Source organism: Bos taurus, chromosome 12 (assembly GCF_002263795.3).
Source record: "Bos taurus isolate L1 Dominette 01449 registration number 42190680 breed Hereford chromosome 12, ARS-UCD2.0, whole genome shotgun sequence".
In the NCBI taxonomy this organism is placed as follows: domain Eukaryota; kingdom Metazoa; phylum Chordata; class Mammalia; order Artiodactyla; family Bovidae; genus Bos; species Bos taurus.
Genome location: NC_037339.1, coordinates 71,632,046 through 71,654,744, shown reverse-complemented (window position 1 = coordinate 71,654,744; position 22,699 = coordinate 71,632,046). Strand labels below are relative to the sequence as shown.

General features: G+C 40.1%; 1 protein-coding gene and 1 non-coding gene across 2 annotated transcripts in view; one reads left to right on the top strand and one right to left on the bottom strand.

Moving 5' to 3' along the window:
- LOC100337053 (ATP-binding cassette sub-family C member 4) overlaps positions 1–22,699 on the bottom strand; it is a 1,051,816-nt gene that overhangs the window by 188,954 nt on the left and 840,163 nt on the right. The gene's annotated exons all lie outside the window — the stretch shown is intronic.
- LOC112449073 (uncharacterized) lies at positions 10,032–14,050 on the top strand. The gene is made up of 2 exons (XR_009496739.1): positions 10,032–11,028; positions 13,542–14,050. It is a non-coding gene; the product is annotated as an uncharacterized protein (transcript).

Genomic DNA, 22,699 nt, shown 5'->3' with positions numbered 1-22,699 from the left:
AGATGGTCAGATGTTTCTCAAAATAGGTTTAGTCAGGATCATCAAGGAATTGCAATTCCATACCTGTAATCATGGTGAGCCACCTGCAGTTCTTCTAAGTGCTAGAGACGGAGAACTTTTTTATGGAGGGGAAAAGAAGTTGGGAGGGCTATAGTATACAGACTCCATAGCTTTCATTGGCTGAGTCAATTGGCAAGGGCCAGTAAAGAAGAGGAGTCTTTCTTCATCCTGTTGGGTGCTGCTATCAAAGTTAGCAACCTCATCCATCAAAGTTAGCAGAGGCTTTCTACTGGGGCCCACAAGGGGTAACTCAGGAACTCTGCTGTGGTGATGGCTGCTCTTTGTCTGGCGGGACATCTTTAGAGCAACACAGATCCTCTCAGTTGGCCCCTCAGCAGCCTTGGGAGGTGTTACTCCCATTCACCAGAGGCCCATACCCAGAGGTTTTGTGGCTAGTCCAAGGTTGTAACAAATCAGAAAGTGGCAACATCTAGATTCTACACAGGAAGAGTTCCACCTGAGGCACACTGAGTGGAATATTTTTCTCATTTAATTAAAAAAATAGTAATAAAATGCATACAATAGAAAATTTACCGTCTGAACTATTTTTAACCATCTGGTTCAGTGTTTTTAAGTACATTCACATTATTGTGCAACCAATTTCCAGAACTCATCTCATCCTGTATTAGTGTGCTGTCAAAGATTAACTCCCAACTCCCCTTTCCCCCAGCCCCTGACAACCACAGGCCCACCTTGTTTCTCTCTGAACCTGACTGCTCTCAGTACCTTCATGTAAGTGGAATCAAGCAGTGTTTTGTCATTTGTGATACACCGTGCTGTCCTTAGTCACTCAGTGGTGTCTGACTCTCTGTGACCACACACACTATATAGCCCGCCAGGTTCCTCTGTCCCTGGGGATTCTCCAGGCAAGAATACTGGAGTGTATTGCCATACCTTCCTCCAGGGGAATCTTCCCCACCCAGGGAAGATCAAAGCCAGATCTCCTGCACTGCAGGTGGATTGTTTACCATCTGAGCTGCAAGGGAAGCCCGCAAATACTGGAGTGGGTAGCCTATCCCTCCTCCAGGGAATTTTCCTGACCCAGGAATTTTCCTGACCCAGGAATCGAACCAGGGTCTCTCCGCATTGAACACGAATTCTTTACCAGCTGGGAACCAGGGAGGCCCTCATCCTGTATAAGTGTATTATCAAACACTAACTCCCCTTCTCCCCTGTCCCCTTCCACCCAGCCCCTGACAACCACAGGGCCACTTTGATTTTTTTTTTTTTAATTGGAGGCTAATTACTTTACAATATTTTTGCCATACATTTACATGAATCAGCCATGGTTGTACATGTGTTCCCCATCCTGACCATCCCACCCCATCTTATCTCTCAGGGTCATCCCATTGTACCAGCCCTGAGTGCCCTGCCTCATGCATCGAACCTGGACTGGCAATCTGTTTCACATATGATAATATACATGGTTCAATGCTATTCTCTCAAATTATCCCACCCTTGCCTTTTCCCACAGAGTCCAACAGTCTGTTCTTTACATCTGTGTCTCTTTCGCTGTCTCACATATAGGATCATTGTTACCATCTTTCTAAATTCCATATATATGCATTAATATACTGTATTGGTGTTTTTCTTTCTGACTTACTTCACTCTGTATAATAGGCTCCAGTTTCATCCATCTCATTAGAACTGATTCAAATGCATTCTTTTTAATAGCTGAGTAATATTCCATTGTGTATATGTACCACAGCTTTCTTATCCATTAATCTGCTGATGGACATCTAGGTTGCTTCCATGTCCTGGCTATTGTAAACAGTGCTGCGATGAACATTGGGGTACACGTGTCTCTCTCAATTCTGGTTTCCTTGGTGTGTATGCCCAGGAGTGGGATTGCAGGGTCTTATGGCAGTTCTATTTCCAGTTTTTTAAGGAATCTCCACACTGTTCTCCATAGTGCCTGTACTAGTTTGCATTCCCTGCAACAGTGTAAGAAGGTTCCTTTTTCTCCACACCCTCTCCAGCATTTATTGTTTGTAGACTTTTTGATAGCAGCCATTCTGACCGGCATGAGATGCTACCTCATTGTGGTTTTGATTTGCATTTCTCTGATGATGAGTGATGTTGAGCATCTTTTCATGTGTTTGTTAGCCATCTGTATGTCTTCTTTGGAGAGATGTCTGTTTAGTTCTTTGGCCCATTTTTTGATCGGGTCATTTATTTTTCTGGAATTGAGCTGCAGGAGCTGCTTGTATATTTTTGAGATTAATTCTTTGTCAGTTATTTCATTTGCTATTATTTTCTCCCATTCTGAAGGCTTTCTTTTCACCTTGCTTATAGTTTCCTTTGTTGTACAAAAGCTTTTAAGTTTAATTAGGTCCCATTTGTTTATTTTTGCTTTTATTTCCATTACTCTGGGAAGTGAGTCATAGAGGATCCTGCTGTGATTTATGTCAGAGAGTGTTTTGCCTATGTTTTCCTCTAGGAGTTTTATAGTTTCTGGTGTTACATTTAGATATGTAATCCATTTTGATTTTATTTTTGTGTATGGTGTTAGAAAGTGTTCTAGTTTCATTCTTTTACAAGTAGTTGACCAGTTTTCCCAGCACCACTTATTAAAGAGATTGTCTTTTCTCCTTTGTATATTCTTCACAGGGCCACCTTGTTTCTCTCTGAATCTGACTGCTCTCAGTACCTTCATGCAAGTGGGATCATGCAGTGTTTTGTCACACACTGTTTTACATCCCCTACCATCAGTGTGTAAGGGTTCCTGTTTGTCCACATCCTTGCCAAACCTTCTTTTGTCTTTTTTACCCCTATAGTATCCCTCCTAATACATATGAGGTGATATCTCCTTGTGGTTTTGGTTTGTATTTCCTTAATGATTAGTGATGATGAGAATCCTTTCCTGTGCTAAAAGAATTTTAAAAAAGGCCTTTCAGGGTAGGTCCCAGTGCTAATTCCCTGAGTGTTTTCTGTAGGGAATGACTGTAGGATAAATGGGCTAACTTGTTTCAAACCTGTTTAATGGTGATGCTCACTGATAACTTTTGTTTTGGAAGGAGATTCAGACCTAGATATATTAATGGTCTTGGAAATGCTGAACTGAAGTGGAAAAGGAGATGGGGACAGATAGTTGAGGTACTGGGTCACCAGTACTACTGCTGGGACTAGAAACCAGTCTTTTGACTCCTGGACTGGGGTTCTTTAAGAGTACCTATCTACTAGAATTAGCAAAATCTGAAGGTCAGTCTCTCTTACTGCTTCTTTAATAATTCATAGGCATTCACTTATTCAACATATAATTCTTGAGCATCTCCTCTGTAACCATATGCTGGGAATCATGCAATAAATAGGAGGATGGCTATCACCACTTTCAAGGGTGGTGACTATCTGACCTTGGAAATTTCCTTACCCTGCAAAATCATTAAGACGGTGCTAATCTTTGGGCTGTCTCTGCATATTAATATAATTTAATAATGCATAGTGGATTTGAATAGGTTTGGGGGAGGATCCTCTGTACAGTTGCTTTTTTTCCTTTTATAGTTAATAATTTTCAGAGAGATGATTTGATATTATATAACTATTATACATGCTGTCACTTCAGTCATGTCTGACTCTTTGTGACCCTGTGGACTGTGGCCCGCCAGGCTCCTCTGTCCATGGGATTCTCCAAGTGAGAACACTGGAGTGGGTTGCCATGCCCTTCTCCATAAATATTGTGCTCTATATCAAAGTTTCACCCACTAGATTTTTCTTCAGTGGAAAATTTTCTGCCTCTATTGTTCCTTCTAAATTTCTTTGCATTTTATTAAGCAAGATATTTCCCTTCTCTCCTGTTTATGGAACAGTAAACATAATGGATTTTGTTATTTAATGGGTTACACTTTTTCATGGTTCCGTGATTTTTAAAAAAGTTTGGATAATTCCCTTTTATCCTTCTGTCTTTCCTTCTTATGATACATCCTCAGCCACTGTGGAGAAGAAGACTTGTATCCCAAGACCACTTTTGTCCTAGTGACATGGAAGTTCTCTCAGTTTCTAGAATGTCTTGGGACTCCCCAGCCCTACAGAATTTCTTCCCTAGCCCACTATACCCACCTCCTAATCAGTAACTGGTCCACCTCTATCTCCATTTAGGGCCATTCTCCATAGTGACACCAAAATTAACTTCCTAAAACTCTAATCATGTACATTTTAGGCATAAAAATTGTTTTCCCCTGTCAGATCAATTCATATGTAGTGCTAGTTAGAACTGTTAATAATATACTTCTGAACCTGTATTCTAGCCTCATCACTACCATCTTCATAAAGTACACTCTGTTTTTCTGGGTTCAGAATGTCTTACTGTTTTTTTTTTCTAATTTTATTTTATTTATTTATTTTTTTTATTCTTCCAATTTTATTTTATTTTTAAACTTTACATAATTGTACCAGTTTTGCCAAACATCAAAATGAATCCATCACAGGTATACATGTGTTCCCCATCCTGAACCCTCCTCCCTCCTCCCTCCCCCTCCTCCCTCCTCCCTCCCCATACCATCCCTCTACTGTTTCTTACAGACTGCATTTCAGAGTGGTTCTGCTTTTATTCTTGATTTTCCATATGATCACCCTGCCACTCATCTAATCATATGCTGATTGGTTTAGGCCTTAGGCCACAGCTCCTTTCTGAGATAATCACTGTGGCCAGAGGATGAGTCCTCTGAGGGACCAGGGGCTCTCAACACCTACTGCCCGTCAGAACCACCTCTCCCTCCAGAGATCCCAGTCTCGTGGCTGTAGGTGTGTCTGGGCATCAGAGAGACTTCCCAGGTGATTCTAATGTGTAACCAGGTTTATGAAGCAGTGACTTTGGCCAATCCGAGACCCTACTAGTGGCTGCCACTCACTGGGGGTGGGGTGGGTGGAAGTTGGGAGGAAACTATGACCTCCTACAATACAATTACAGTGGTGTGGCTGTGCTCTGTTGATTGAGCAAAAGCCTTTTGAGGGCTACCCTGCTTTCAGCAATATTTTAAACTTAAAATTACATTTTTATGAATCCATCTCCTACATAACTTTGAAAAAGAGCATCACATATTTTTTCAACATCCCATTTGTTTTCATTTACAGGTAAAACTAGGTGAGCATGTGCTCCAGGGATTGCCTTCCAACACTTCTTTGTGGTCTTTGTCCACTGGATGGAAATCTCATGTCCATGCACTAGCTGCCAGCTTTCCTCTGCCTCCCATAGAGATGACAGGGGACTGAGGGGTCATGGTAGGTACAGGGACATTGATAGAAGTGGAGTGCTAGGCACTGTTGCTTCCTTGCAGCACCCAGAGTCTTGGAATATTACCTGTAATTGTGTGTGTGTCCATGTGCACACACAAACACACATACAGGCATGGCTGTCCCAAGTGACTGTGGGTAACAGGGAAGACAGCTTGTGATCCCACCTACAGAGTGCAAGTGAGGAGTGGTGGCCAGGTGAGCTCCCTATGTGTCATCACAGGCACTTTTGTTGGCAGGATCTGATCCCTTTATTTATTTTTTTTGGAAGAAGGATTTTAGTATCTTGTTTTTAAAATACTGAAATATGGTTGATTTACAATATTGAGTTAGTTTCAGGTATACAGCAAAGTGATTCAATTACACACACACACACACACACACACTTTTTCAGATTCTTTTCTATTATAGGCTGTTACAAGATCTTGAGTACAGTTCCCTGTGCTATTCAGTAGGTCCTTGCTGTTTATCTAATTTTTATATATAATAGTGTGTATCTGTTAATCCCAGACTCCAAATATAGCTCTCCCTCCTTTCCTCTTTGATAACCATAAGTTTCTATTCTGAGTCTGTTTCTGTTTTGTAAATAAGCTCACCTGTATCATATTTTAGATCCCACATATAAGTGATGTCGTATGATATTTATCTTTCTGTTCCTGACTTACTTCACTTAGTATGATCCCTAGCTCCATCCATCTTGCTGCAAGTAGCACTGTTTCATTCCTTTTTATATATATTTATTTTTGGCTGTGCTGGGTCTTTGTTGCTGTGTGGGTTTTTCTCTAGTTGTGGTGAGAGGGGGCTACTCTCTAGTTGCAGTTCTTGGACTCATTGCGGTGATGTCGCTCGTGGAGCACACGCTCTAGGGCATGTGGCCTTTAGTAAGCAGTTGTAGCTTGTGGGCTTGAGAGAGCGGGCTCCATAGTTGAGATGCACCAGCTTAGTTGCTGCACATGTGGGATGTGGGATCTTTTCAGATCAGAGATCAAACCTGTATCTCCTGCATTGGCAGACATATTCTTCACCACTGAGCCACCAGGGAAGCCCTCATTCTTTTTAAAAAATATTTTATTTATTTTTGGATGTGCCGGGTCACAGTTGTGGTTTGCGGGCTTAGTAGTTGTAGTATTTAGGCTTAGTTTCTCTGTGGCATGTGGGATTTTAGTTCCCTGACCAGGAATTGAATCTGCATCCCCTGCATTGGTAGGTGGATTCTTAACTACTGGACCACCAGGGGAGTCCCATTTCTTTTTTTGTTTTTGTTTTAAATGACTGAGTAATCCATTCTCTCTCTATATATATGCACCACATCTTTATCCATTCATCTGTTGATGGATATTTAGGTTGTTTTCATGTCTTGTCTATTGTAAATAGTGTTTCTATGAACATTGGGGTGCATGTTTCTTTTTGAAAGTTTCTGTCTTTTCTGGATAACCCAGGAGTGGTTATAGCTGTCTCACATGGTAAGTCTATTTTTAGATTTTTAAGAAACCTCCATACTGTTTTCCATACTGGCTGTACCAATCTGCATTTCCATCAACAGTGTAGCTCCACACCCTCTCCAGCATTTGTTATTTGTGCTTTTATGATGATGGCCATTCTGACCAAACCTCATTGTGGTTTTGATTTTTACTTCTCTAATAGCAGTATAGAGCATAATTTTGTGTGCATGTTGGTCAATGTATGGCTTATTTGGAGAAATGTCTATGTCTTCTACCCATTTTTTGATTGGGTTGTTTTTGTTTTTGTTTTGTTTTTGAAATGAGTTATATGAACTGTTTGTATATTTTGGAAATTAACCCCTTGTTGGTCATTGCATCATTTGCAAATATTTTCTCCCAGTATTTAGGTTGCATTTTCATTTTGTCTTCTGTGCTGGGCAAAAGCTTTTAAGTTTAATTAGGTTCCCATTTGTTTATTTTTGAATTTGTTTCCTTTACTCTAGGAGATAGATCCAAAAAATATTGCTGAGATTTATCCCAGCATGTACTGCCTATGTTTTCCACTAGGAGTTTTATTAAGGTCTTACATTGAGATTTTAATCCATTTTTAGTTTATTTTTGCATATGGTATTAGATAATTTGTCATTTTATTCTTTCACATGTAGCTATCCAGTTTTCCCAGTACCACTTATTGAAGAGACTGCCTTTTTCCTATTGTATATTCTTGCCTATTCTTTGTCCTAGATTAACTGACCATGAGTAGTGCGTGGGTTTATTTCAGGACCTGATCCCTTTAAACTATATACAAGCTGGCCTTCCATATCCCACACACACTTCATTCTTTTTTTGTGACCAGGGAACTAAGAGTGCAGACATAAGACACAGCCCCAGGGCTGCTTGTAGCATGTGAGAGAAAAGAGGTCCTGCCTGTTCGCTGTCCTCAGGACCTCTGCCTTGCTAAATGTGAGTCCACTTCTGGGAAGACCCTTCTGGAGTGGTTTGCAGCTGGTTATCAGGACAGGTATGAATGGTTTACCAAGAAAGAAACATATCTGCCTTAAATGCCTGCCTGTGCAGCCTCAAAGCAGACAAAAGTCTCATTAGCATAGGAGGTGTAAAGCCACCTGTTCAAATAATTCAGATCAATAGTGAGAAACAGCCTTGGGAAGAAGAGAATCCCAAACCAGTGCAAATACTGGAACACTGAATACTTCATCATAGTAAGGAAGTGTTTCCCTGTTTGTAATGCAAAATGCAAGGGTTAGTTTCAGCAGCCTATTTGATCCCATCAGATTTTGTAACCTTCTGCAAATAGAAATATGGGACAAAAATTCAGTTTCCTCTAGTCTGGAAATCCTGATTTGAGGTAATGGGTGAGCAGAATGGGTTCTGTTCATGAGCATAGCGGATATGCTGTATCTCTGGTTGTAGTTACTGCCTGTTTACATCCCAACAGAACAAAACATGATTTCATCAGTATCAGTTGTCAATATTTTTGAAACATTTTTATTTCATGAAGTAAAAGTGGTGGGGGTGGTAGTTGGGGGCAGGGAGGACTACGAACCACTACAGAAAAAGGAGCCAAGAGAAACTTGACTTGGGAAGAGTGGGTGGGAGATCAAAGGGCTGTAGTGGCAGAGCTGGTAGGGGAGGACCAGAGCCCGCAGTGTGGGAACAGAGCCCATGGATGCATCGGGGCATGGGGAAAGAAGGGACCAGACTGCCTTTAAACCAGGGAAAGAGGCCTCTGCCCTGAGCCTCACACTTTAGAGGACCCCAGTCTAGACCTTTAGCCCTCCAGTATACATGGGGTGAAGCCTCTGAGAGCCAAGCAGACACACCTGTCCAGAGCCCTCTCCTCCAGGCGCTCGCTTGGCCGAGTGTGGCCAAGCAGCATCAGTATTGTCTGGATGGAGGTGAAAAATGCAGGCTCCCAGGCCTGCCCTCTGACCATAGCATGTTAACAAGAGTCTGCAGCCTCACAAGATCCCCCTGGGGATTACTGGCACCTTAAAGATCCAGAAGCACTGATGTAGACACTCAGGGTACCTAGGATCCCAGAATGACCTGCCCCAATGGTCCCAACTCACTTCAACAGCCTGTATGGGCCTGTTGCCTGAGTCCATCCTCCCTTGGGCAACAGCACCAGGCAACTCCTCAGGCATGAGTAGTCCTGGACCTGGGAAGCCCGTCTTCCAGGGTAGAGTGGGGTGGACAGCATGTTTGAAAGAGCTTAATTTACTGGATCCTTGACAGCAGTAAGTATTGTCTGTTATAATCCTTATGATTTGGAGAACACAATATGCCCTTATTATTTTCACTGTATTTGCTATAAAACAGGGAAGGAAAAACAGTAGTGGTAGTAATTTAGTTGCTAAGTTGTGTCCAACTTTTGCGAGCCCATGGACTGTAGCCTGCCGAGTTCCTCTGTCCATGGGAATCTCCAGGCAAGAAGACTGGAGTGGGTTGCCATGTCCTTCCCCAGGAGATCTTCTTGACCCAGGAATCAAACCCGGGTCTCCTGCATTGCAGGCAGATTCTTTACTGACTGAGCTACGAGGGAACTAATGTGTGTTATAATCCTTGTGACTTGGAGAACACAATATCCCCTTATAATTTTCATTGTATTTTCCATAAAACAACAAGGAAGAAAAAAATGTAAATATTTAGTAAAAGAAATCTGCAAATTTCAGTAGAACTTTAAAGTGACCAGAGATGTTAATCTGTTAGGTGAAATCAGACATCCCTGTTTCTCAGCATTATCTCCAATTGTCAAGATGAACTTTCTGAAAATGGTTTCCTACTTGGAGGAAAGGAATTCTGGAATCATTAACCTTCTCCTGTGTGTCCTTGTGTGTCGGCTTTGTTACTATATATACAGGTAGTATCAAAGCAGCAGCCATACTTTCTTACAAAGCCCACCTGTGCAGAGTCAGAGCCGTTAAACCAGTCTTTAAGAAAATTAAGGAAAAAGTGTTGGTCTATTTTCATATTAAGAAAAGGCCTACCAGAATAAACCTGACTGGCACAACTCCAGGTATAAATATCTATATATTACAGGAAAAGATAAGTCTTTTGGAGAAAATGAACTTATACCAGAACGCATGCTTTGGAGGAGTCTACAGCGATTCTGATGAGCAGTGGTTTGTGTTCCCACTGCCCCTGGAGGCCTCAGGCACCCACTCCTCACTGCAGCTCTGCTATTGGCAGAACCTCCCCTCAAAACACAGGGGATCCCACAGGGGCCCCTCCCTCTAACAACAGTGGATTGAATGGTTCACAGGTGAGTCTGTATTTGTATTATTTTTATACCCATCAAAAGAAATCACCTAAGGCTGTAGGCTGCCTCTGTGAAAAGTAATTTTGTTAGCAGAAAGCACCTTGACCTCCACATGCTCCCTAAAGAGGCTGTGCATATTTCTGTGTTTTCACCCCAAACTAGACCAGAGCCCTGCAGCTTGCAGGGAGCTGTGTAAATGATACAAAACTAAAACTTGTCTTAACCTTTGTCATTGGTATTTTTAAAGAGTACAGGCCAGCTTTTTTGTACAATGTCTTCAAATGTGTTGTCTGTTAATTTAATTTAGGCTATCATTTTTTTTTTTCTTCTTTTGGAAGCAAGGGAAATAATACCATAGAAATGATAGTCACTATCTCATACATCAAGAGGCAAGGGTGTCAGTCAATCCATTACTGGTCAAGTTAATTCTGGTCACTTGGTTAGGATTCTGCCTGCCAGGTTTTTCCCCTTTAAACATACAATTCCTCCCTTATTAACTAATTAATCTGGAAAGATACTTTTAGTCTATGCAAAATTCCATCTCCCCCACCTTCCAAATACTCACTTGATATCCATTTATCAGCCAATATTGAATTTTGTGAGTTACTTGTGACAATTATGACTATGCTTTTTGTCAATTTTTCTCCATTTGTTAGTTGGCATTCTACTGCAGGAAGGAGCTTGCCCTTCCTATTTTATATTTAATTAGAATCAGTATAAACTCATAGATTTAAAAAATTTGTGTTATATGAAGTTTTAAAATCCTCAGTCCTTTGCTGATTGTTCTTTATACCATTTCAAATGTGATATAATTTCTGTCTACATAGTCTGAAAAATTTAATTTTAAAAATGTTTTTCATTTTTTTAAGTAAAATTAAGTATGATTAGCTTTTGGATCAAACACTGGTTTGGAATACCCAAAGCTTCCATTTATTGGAATGGATAATTGTGAGTTGGCTAGTTTTATGAGCATGGTTACTGATTGAGAAGAATGAATTTTCATCAAAACCATACAAGGTAAGCTTACTATAAAATATTATTAGTGTATCTAAACCTTGATCATGGTTCTTGAAAAAACATACAACCCCAATTTGACTCCCAGGGTAAATTAGATGGGTGTGGAATATAGTATGGAGGTTTCACAGGGCTTGGGATATAGTATTCCTTCTATTAATTTTTTTTTTTTAATTCAAATAAGCATACATTTCTCTCAGGTTTTCAAAGCATACACTGCTGTTATAATGTTTGAAAAAAATGAGGTAAATTTCCTTAGAACATTAGATTTAAAAATCAAAAGCTCATCAATCCCTAGTTCTTCAGTTTTTAAAGGAAAATCAGCAGCTTATACAGAAAACCTTGTGTTTTCTGAAGAGCTTCTAAAGTGACCTAATGTGTTTCCAGGTACCTTCTTCAATATAAAGACCATGCTGTTGATTCAAGAATAGAATAGATGTAAGCATATGCACAGTACTGTTGTTAGACTTAAGGGGAAAAAAATCTCTTGAGAAGGAATTTATTTTTTATGCCATTAAAATATTTCTAATGTATAGTGGAAAGCCTGTATGGTTTAAAGATTAATATTAATAAAAGGGATGTGTTGAGAGCTAATCACATATCCAATATTGTTCTAAGCAGTGCTTCCCAATTGTCTGGGGTTAAGAATCAGTTTTATTAAAATGTTCAGCCCACGCAAACTAACCAATGATCCCACTGTGCTGCCGACGGCTGCTCACGGCTAATGAGCAGCTCCACCATGTGTACCTCCCCGTAAGTGTGATACTCACGCTGGTCTCTGGCCTGTTCAGGATCCCACCCATCCTGAGTGTAGATCTTTTTAAAATAGTGAACAGCTGTGAGTTTCTAACTTTTTTGAAATTCCTATACTTATTTTTAACATAGTTACAAACAGCTTATGGACTGGTACTAGCCCACAGACTATATTGTGACTGTTACTGTCATATTTAATCTTTGCAACAGCCACTCTGGGGGCTTAGATGGTAAAGAATCTGCCTGCAATGCAGGAGACCCAGGTTCAAACCCCCTGGAAAGGGGAATGGCTACCCACTCCAGTATTCTTGCCTGGAGAATATCATGGACAGAGGAGCCTGGCAGGTTACAGTCCATGGCGTCACAGAGTCAAACACGACTGAGCAACTAACACTTTCCTTTTCTGAGAAACAGACCAGCCTTCTACTTTTCAAAGAAATTGAGGCACACTCGGATTCCCAACCTTGAGAGCCCACGATTAACAGGTAGCAGAACTTGTATCCAAACCCAGTCAGTGCCCAGTGGAGCCAGTATCTGTCCCTGGAAGGCTGACTCCAGAGCTTGTGTTCCTGCCTCTGTGCTTGTGTCATTTTTAACCACATGTGAAGACAGAACAGTTTGGGTTAGGCCAACAGATGAGGACCTCCTCAAATACATCTTCTACAGTCTACAAACCTCCTCCATCTATACACATACTTCTCTCCTCACCAAGGTCAATGATTCCATCCTTTCTTTTCTTAGATACTTTTTTGTCCATCATCCCAACCAAAGCAGATGTTCAAAGGCAGGAACTATATTCATTTTCCAGATGAAGAAGCTGAGATTCAGAATTTAAGATATTTACCTAAGCATGTACCTAAGGCTACATGGCTATAGGGTGAAAAAGTGAAAGTGTTACTCAGTCATATGCAACTCTTTGCAACTCCATGGACTGTAGCCCTCCAGGTTCCTCTGTCCATGGAATTCTCTAGCAAGAATACGGGAGTGGGTTGCCATGCCCTTCTTTAAGGCATCTTCCCAACCCAGGGATGGAACCCAGGTCTCCTGCAGTGCAGGCAGATTCTTTACCATTTACCAGAACCCATTTCATCAAGGATGGTGCCAGTTTATTGACCTGACACCTTGGCTATTTATTGCTTTCCTTTCACTCTCAACTGTCCCACTTCTGACAGTACATTCTTTGGGCACCCACACTGTTATTGAGTGGCAAAGAACTGGCATTCAGACCTGTGTGACTGGCTCTAAAACCAGGGCTTTCTGTTATCCCAAACTAGCTCTTAGAATGTCAAAATTATAAAGTTAAGAAGGAAGGTTTGCTCTTGGTCAACAGTCATTCAGCAAACATTTATTGTGCACTCACTATGTGACAGTGACTGTGCTGGAAGATGTAATTAAAAAGTGAATAGGGTACAGTTCCAAGTCTCTAGAAGCCCATGGTTTTAAGACCTGCAGACTCCAGTCAGGGCAGGCTATGTAAATTACGGGACCAGGTGCAAAATGGAAAAAGGAGGGCCCCTTGTTTAAAAATTATCTCAAGATGGCAAAAACAGAACACTAACCAAGTGTTCTTAATAAATGAGAGGTGGCTAGAGTATAACAGAAATACGAGTTACCTAGGATGAGGATTGACCTTAAGGTGGCTACAACTGACCCTGTGGATATCTCCCCTACATGGGCCTTGGCTTTTTTAGACCAGAGATCATTAAGGAGAATTACTTCCTCATTTTGACTTAACTGTAAGTAACCAAGAGTTTCCCCCACAGCACATCCTTATCACCTACCTCTGGAGCTGTGACACATGCTGTGGGGGGACATGGAGACGTGCTGTCCTCACTTCCCTTCAAGGACTTGTTGTTCAGCTGCTGGAAGTGCTGCCAGTGGGCAGTCTTCAGTCACCAGTTTTTCTGAAGGCAGCTTCTATGCAATGACCTGTCCAGGTAGAGATATAAAGCCCTGGCCAGTGGACATGTCAGGATAACCTTGAAAGGCCATCTTCACTCCAGAGCCCCCACAGGGTCAGATAAGGTTGCCTGGCCAATATTCCAGCTTGACTTTTTCCCTCTGTATCCTTATCCCATTTCTTCCCTCTTCATTCCACAAGTGTTGATGCCAGGGGCATGCCAACACTTAGCAGCATCCACGTCTGCATCTCAGAGAACCAACCTGCACGAGGTATCAAAAAACATTCCAGTACTTGGGGAGGATTTTTATTTGAACATTACTGTTTATATATATAACATTTTTAAATTGCCAAATAAAATGGTGGAAACAAGGATTTGTGAATGTGGTTACCTTTGGTTTAAAACCCTCAATCTAAAGTTGTCTGACCAAAATGAAAGTTATATATTAATAATAAAAGAAAACTATCATGTTGAACTATATGAAAGTACCATTTTATAGGTTAAAAAAAAGGCTGAATGATAGCAGTTACATACACAGAGTTCAATCTAACAGAAAAAATCGATTAACATTTAAATTTAGAGAACTTTACACTTATTAATAACTCATGGATAAAATATATAATTAATGAATCAAATTAGAAATCAGAAACTACATAATACTATGGTTATTGATCAGTGCCAAGTACCAAAACTTGTAGGCTGCAGCTAAAGTGGGACTTAGGGGGTAAAAAAAAGGCTCTATGTAGTTATAAAAAGAAGTAAGTTAAAAATTAATGTTTCCAATTTAACAAATTATAGAAAAAAATCTCAAATGTGGAGGGAAATAAAGAATAATATGAACTAGAAAACAAAAAAAACTAGAGAGATTCAATCAAGCCAAAAAAATTGATTCTTTGAAAATAGGAAAAAGTCATGTAAGACTATTCATAAAAGACTCAAAATTAAAAAGCATTAAACCACAGTTATAGATGCTGCAGAAATTAAACATAAGATATTGTGAATAACCTTATGCTAATCAAGCTTAAAATTCACAGAAACAGATTCACTCCTAGAGAAATGAAACTTAACCAAAATTAACTCTGTAGAAATAACGAACTGAATAGTCCTAAAATAATTACCAGAAATTAGCCAGACATTGATGGTTACACAGCATACTGAATATGATTAGTGCCACTACAACTGTATCTTCAAAAACAGTTATGTGGCAAATTGTTATACATATTTCATGATTAAAAAAATGTAAAAAAATCCTCAATCTAGAAGATAATTGATCATACATATTTTCTTATTTACCAAATCACCTAGAAGGGCTCCTATTTTCAAAAAGTATATTTCTCTCCCTTCTCTTTTAAAATATATAATGTTGTCCTTCTGTATTTTTTCTTTTCCCTGGAGGAAGGATGCCCTGCTCTCATATAATGTCACTTAAACTAATCTACATTTTTTTGTTTTTCCCCATTTTCTCTGTACTGTTTTAACCAGAGGTCTTTGGGTAGGATAATAGAGCCCAGTCCTGTTAAAAGAAGTGGTGAGACAAAAAGGCAACTTCACATAGTCTTCAAGTAAATAGAATCCTGTCTAATATAATTGGACAGCAGTATATAATTTGGGGAGAAGCCAAAATCATCTGTGATGACTTCAAATTGTACCTTAGAGAATGAGCTTTGGCTCTGGAGTCGCTCAAGGCACAAAACTTTGTAGACAGCTTTTGCTGGTGGCCTGCATCTCTGATTTGGATAAGAAAAAAATAGTATTATATACAAATAAAAATTGCAAGAGCTTGGGATCAAATTAAGATTTTGTATCTGTAAATATTTGTTGCTGGTGTAAGGAAAATACAATACAGCTTATGCAGTGCAAAAACTATTGGATAAATGCCTTTAGAATAGATGTGACCTTATGGTAGAATTGCAATGCTGACTCCAAAAGTAAGTCTGAGGACTGTCCATTGAAAGCCTTCATAATCACCTGGTCACTGTGAGTGCTATCTGGCTATTTTCTTTTAAAGTGCACCTGAGGAGAAAAAAGACAAAAACAACATGTTTAGAAGTTTTAAAGTCCTCCTCTCTAAGGCAATGTATTTCTAGGTTTCCCCAGTGGTCTAGTGGTAAGAATTCACTTGCCAAAGCAAAGGGACACAGGTTTGATCCCTGGTCCAGGAAGATCCTGCATGCCGTGAAACAACTGGGCTCATGCACTACAACTACTGAGGGTGTGTGCCACAACTACTGAAGCCTGAGCACCCTGGAAGCTGTGCTCTGTAACAAGAGAAGCCACCGCAATGAGAACCCCGAGCACCCTGAAGAAGCCCATAGTCCACACTTGCCACAACTAGAAAATGCATGCATGCAGCAACAAAGACACAATGCAGCCAAAAAAAAGTAAACAAAATTTTAAAAGTTGACATTCTGACAGCTTGTTCTCTTAAGAGGATTAAGCACATGCAGAAATAATGTCAAGAAGATACTCAACTGGGATGGGAATCAGGATAAGTATTTTGTTATGTCTTTCCATAGAGGTGACCTGAGCCAGTGGCAGGACTGAAATCCAACACTGATGTTCTGTCACCCTGTGAACCTGGGTGATGGTCCAGCCTTGGCTACCATGTGACAGAAGGAGCAGTGTTCTCAGACTTGACACAGAACGCAGTATCTAGGGCAGCCCTCAGCCTCCCCCAGTAATTTCCCCTCTGTGATCCCTGGACCAGGTGACCTTGGGTGAGCCCTGGACCCAATCTCCAAATCTATGATATGGATAAAAATGGACCATCATGCGATTAAGCAAAATCATACATGTGAGAACAATGTGCAATAAATTATAAAGAACTAGACAAATGTAACTTACCATTAATATTGTTAGAGTAGGTGCAGGATTACTAGACCAGGAATACAAGATTTCTAGTTCTATGACCTATGTTTACTTCTGCATGTATGTTACACTTGATTTAAAACATTCATTGAAATAAAAGGTTTTTAATTCTGTATCTGTTGCAAACTTAGCTTAACACCAGTTATATATTAGTACATAGGGCCGTCTGCCTTCTAAGGGGTCTTAGTTTCCTCACCTGTAAAATGAGGGTGTTGAATCGTATTATCTTATATGGACCTATCTAAAATTCTGTGATTAATTTCCCATTACTCAGATCAGATCAGATCAGTCACTCAGTCGTGTCCGACTCTTTGCGACCCCATGAATCGCAGCATGCCAGGCCTCCCTGTCCATCACCAACTCCCGGAGTTCACTCAGACTCACGTCCATCGAGTCAGTGATGACATCCAGCCATCTCATCCTCTGTCGTCCCCTTCTCCTCCTGCCCCCAATCCCTCCCAGCATCAGAGTCTTTTCCAATGAGTCAACTCTTCACATGAGGTGGCCAAAGTACTGGAGTTTCAGCTTTAGCATCATTCCTTCCAAAGAAATCCCAGGGCTGATCTCCTTCAGAATGGACTGGTTGGATCTCCTTGCAGTCCAAGGGACTCTCAAGAGTCTTCTCCAACACCACAGTTCAAAAGCATCAATTCTTCAGCACTCAGCCTTCTTCACAGTCCAACTCTCACATCCATACATGACCACAGGAAAAACCATAGCCTTGACTAGATGAACCTTTGTTGGCAAAGTAATGTCTCTGCTTTTGAATATGGTATCTAGGTTGGTCATAACTTTCCTTCCAAGGAGTAAGCGTCTTTTAATTCCATGGCTGCAGTCACCATCTGTAGTGATTTTGGAGGCCAGAAAAATAAAGTCTGACACTGTTTCCCCATCTATTTCCCATGAAGTGATGGGACCAGATGCCATGATCTTCGTTTTCTGAATGTTGAGCTTTAAGCCAACTTTTTCACTCTCCACTTTCACTTTCATCAAGAGGCTTTTGAGTTCCTTTTCACTTTCTGCCATAAGGGTGGTATCATCTGCATATCTGAGTTTATTGATATTTCTCCCGGCAATCTTGATTCCAGCTTGTGTTTCTTCCAGTCCAGCGTTTCTCATGATGTACTCTGCATATAAGTTAAATAAACAGGGTGACAATATACAGCCTTGACGAAATCATTTTCCTATTTGGAACCAGTCTGTTGTTCCATGTCCAGTTCTAACTGTTGCTTCCTGACCTGCATACAAATTTCTCAAGAGGCAGATCAGGTGTTCTGGTAGTCCCATTTCTTTCAGAATTTTCCACAGTTTATCGTGATCCACACAGTCAAAGGCTTTGGCATAGTCAATAAAGCAGAAATAGATGTTTTTCTGGAACTCTCTTGCTTTTTCTATGATCCAGCAGGTGTTGGCAATTTGATCTCTGGTTCCTCTGCCTTTTCTAAAACCAGCTTGAACATCAGGAAGTTTACGGTTCACATACTGCTGAAGCCAATGTCTTGATAATATACAATAGTAACAGTTTTTAATAGAAGACTTTGACACATAGGTGAGGACACTTGTCTTTGATGTGAAATACCTAAGCTCAAAAGACCAAAAGGGTTTGGGAGATTCCTGGCTGTTCTGTGACTAGGTTATACAGGGAATCACAAATGACTATCAAATGTTCAGAAGTACGGTTTGACTGGGAGACACACTAGAGTGGTTGAAAGCACTCTGATTTTCAGGCATAAAAATATATATAGGACTCCAAGTGCAGCTACTCTATACCTGCATACAATATAAGTACTTTGAAAAGTTCAGAATACAGACTGTCATCCCTGAACCTAAATTTGAATGACTCTGTCAACCATTCACCCAGTTCTGTGACCCTGTGCAATTTCCTACCCTTTGAACAGTGGAAGGTACAGCTTTTCATTTCTTCATTTATGAGGAGGAAGAATGAGATGAAACAGGAACAGATGGAACTTAGGCTATATTTTAGATAAACTTTTCATAAAGAAGTACTTACATACTGGGACATGTTTTATTTAAGTGATATTTTAAATATTACACAAGTAATTTTATTCTACATACAAATGAAAATCTGGGAAATGCAGAAAAGTATAAAGAAGGAAATATGACCCATGATTTACTGTCCAGAGATAAAGTTTCAATGGGAAGCTTCATTCCACCCTGAGCCATGCATCTCAAGGGGCAAGAACACCAGACCTTCCCTCCCTCCATCAACCCCACTCCCACCTTGTTCCAGAAAGAATTACAGGAAGCTACATGACATTGGCTAAGTCCTTCAACCAAACCTCAGTTACCACATTTGTAGGACCTGACCATTGTTGGGAAGATGCCACGTGACCTGAATGCTATCCATTGAGAACCCTTCTCACACTCTGTACACTGCTTAGTACTTCACACACGTCATCTCTGAGAAAGTGCTTTGTAAACCTTCAAGCACCATTCTGACTATGGAGTTAGGTATTGTGAGTTCTTGATTTGTCCTGATGACTATTTCATCTTCTAGAAGGTAGAGGAAGCATGGGGGGTAACTGGACCTCAGTCTAAACAACAGAGAATTAGGGAGAAAGGGACAGTATCAGGTAGATATTTTCTCTACAGATTAGAAAACAGAAGAGACCTACACTTTTCCCTGGTAGATCTTAAACCTAAAATATTCCAAAAATTTTTCCTTAAACTCTCAAATTTGCTGGATGTCCCTTGATAGCACTTGTATTACAAATGTGCTGAGCACCAATCAGAATGAAATGTAAAGGTTCTGCAAGATGAAAGTGTTCTATGCTCCATGCGAATCAGAATCCAGAGTCCAAGCGTGTGGGAAGTCCAATCTGCCATCTCTCACTTATTAACATGAGTGAGCACACATCGTGACCCCACCCCACCACTGCTGCATATTCTCAGATCTGCCTTCCACCTGCCACATGTTATTAAGACCCAGTCATGAAGCTTAGTTTCTGGAAGCTTCTAATTGAAAAGGGCACAAAGTGCTTGTTACCAGACCCCTAGTGTTAAGAGTGAACCCTGGAGACGAACTTTAATCACAACTCTCTGCAGCAGGCTCACCTCTTTTGCTCTTTGAGCGAGAGCAGCAGCCTCAGTCTCGCCCAGTTGTTGTGCCATCTTGTACAATAGACTGTTTTTATTGTGCATCAAAATATGTGGCTTATCATATTCTTCCAGTTTCCCTGAATCCAAGACCTGTTAATCAGCAGAAAAAAATAAAACCCACAGTATACAGTGTTTTGCAATAAAGTATTATAACTCAGACAATATTTTGTAAAGGGACAGGAGGAGAAGAATAGAGAAAATTTATTTAGACCTGGCTGGTATTTTAATGGTTTGATTGCCTTGTTCTACTAGGCAAACAAAGGCCTAATGTGACCTTTTATTATAACATTATAGGAAAGAAAGAAAAATGAAAGTTTTCAGCAGTGTGAAATATTTTCAATTCTGCCAAGGGGATTTGGGGTGGTTATCATTAGTCTTTTAGCTCAAACTCTGAGCTTTGAAGGTTATTTATACAGATACACAGAGTTGGGAAATTTCCTGGTTCAAGAAAATCAAACTCAATTTATCTAAAAACCAGGTTAATTTCAGACAAACCAGATGGCAGTGACCTGACAGCAAATTAATTGTCAAGTTGGTTTGATCTGAACAATATTTGGGAAAAAAGTAAATGTCTCCAGAATTTCATTAGGGTTGTAAACTAAACAATTGCTTGCAGTATCACTAAACAGAGGACATTGCAACCATCAAGCCACCACAACTCCGGGAGTTGGTGATAGACAGGGAGGCCTGGAATGCTGCAATTCATAGGGTCACAAAGAGTCAGACACGACTGAGCGACTGAACTGAACTGAACTGAAGTGGGGCAGAATACCTTGTCTGAGAGGTTAAGATGCTTCTTTAGCTTAACTTTGTAGTTTATTACTCTCAGAGTGAAAGACTGGCAAAAGGAGCTGCTACATAGCAGCATTAGCAGAGGTGCTCTATACAGAAGAAATCTCTAGAAATCCAACTTTTTCTTTGAATAAGGCTAAAGAAGCAAGTAAGAAATTGAGCTTCAAATTCTAATGCTCATAGCCCACACATAACCCGGGTTGGTAGCCCAATCTGAACTGCAGAGGATTTGAATCTGTTTTCACAAATTGTCTTTCTTTGCTCCTTTTTTTTCTTTTTTTTTAATTTCTTCAGGGGCCTGTCATTTGGCCCTTTTGTGCACACTGATATTCCCCTAGCTGAAAATTAAGAGGGAGAGGAAGAGGCTCTTAACTCTGCCTTTATATTTATTAGTGACTTTGCGTAATGGTTTTACAGTAGAAAAGAGAGTCTGAAACCACTGGCTTAAATGACATAGCTATAAAAATACTTCTGATGTTAGGTGGTACTTAGTTCTTCATTTAGGTCATATTTAGAGTAACTGTATCTTAATAGAATACACTGAAACTCTAAATGAGAAGCAGGTTGTTTTTTTCCATATCTAGGTATCAGAGTTAATTCCATCCCATGGCATCTAATTGGAAACACTGTCTCATTGTCCAGTTAATTTTTTGTTTACTCCTGTGAATCATTGCTAAGGATGGCTTTCTCAAAAGAGTTCAAGAATAATTGAGTCTGTCACTGTTGCTAAGTCACTTCAGTCGCGTCTGACTCTGTGTGACCCCATAGACGGCAGCCCACCAGGCTCCCCCGTCCCTGGGGTTCTCCAGGCAAGAACACTGGAGTGGGTTGCCAGTCACATCCACATAGTAATTTAAAAGCTCTATAATATGCTGTGTCACTTTAGATGACCCCAATTGTGTAGTTTTACTTAAACATAGCACAATAAAACATAACTACTCTTCTTAATGTTGAAGAAGAAAAAATGCAGTTTTAAAACACAGGTCTCTATCACCTGTGGTAAATTAATCTAAGAAAGGGTAGACAAGGGCAGGGATATGGCAGGGAGATTCAAGAGAGATTCACTCCTGTGAATCATTGCCATCCTTAGCAATGATTCACAGGAGTAAACAAAAAATTAACTGGACAATGAGACAATGTTTCCAATTAGATGCCATGGGATGGAATTAACTGTGATACCTAGATATGGAAAAAACAACCTGCTTCCTGTTTAGAGTTTCAGTGTATTCTATTGATACAGTTACTCTAAATATGACCTAATTCATGTTGATGTATGACAGAAATGAAACCAATATTGTAAAGCAATTATCCTTCTATTAAAATACATTAATTAAAGAATATATATATATATATATATTATATATATATATATAATGGAGAAGACAGTCTCTTCAGCAAGTGGTGCTGGGAAAGCTGGACAGCTACATGAGAATCAATAAAATTTGAATACTCCCACACATCACATACAAAAATAAAACAGTTTAAAGACCTAATATAAGACATGACACCATAAAACTCCTAGAAGACAAATATGAAAGACATTCTCAGGCATAAATTGTAGCAATGTTTTCTTAGATCAGTCTCTCAAAGCAAAATAAATAAAAGCAAAAATAAACAAATGGGACCTAATCAAACTTAGAAACTTCTGCACAGAAAAAGAAATCGTCAACAAAATGAAAAGACAACCTACAGACTGGGAAAAAATATTTGCAAATGATGCCATCGACAAGGGGTTAATGAAAAGGTAAGGGGTTAATATCTATAGACAGTTCACACAACTCAATTTTCCTTTGAGGGATGATTTTCTTATTTTATAATGCTACATCCTAATGTTTATAAACCAGCAGGGAAAGAACAAAGAAAGAGAGAAGATGAAAATGAGAGAGAGGAGGAATAGAAGGAGGAAGGAAGGAAATAAAGCTAAGGAAGGAAATTATTGGATTATTAAATTACTAAGGAAGAAAGAACCAGTGAAACCTGGAAGATACTAGACGGACATCCAGAAACCAAAACTTGGAGCCTGCTGTGTGTGTAGTCCAGATCTACCGTGTAAGAGAGCTGCTGGTTGTTTATCTGTAGTATCTCAGCCCCCATCCACTTTTCTTTTTCTACTCTCATCTGTGATGCAGGGGCTGGGTTTCTGCAAATCACGTTTCAGAGTACCCTTGGTCTGCTGGCCCACTGTTAGGTTCTGCCAGTACCTGGCACTCGAGGAACACTGAAAGTGGGAGTCAGAGCCA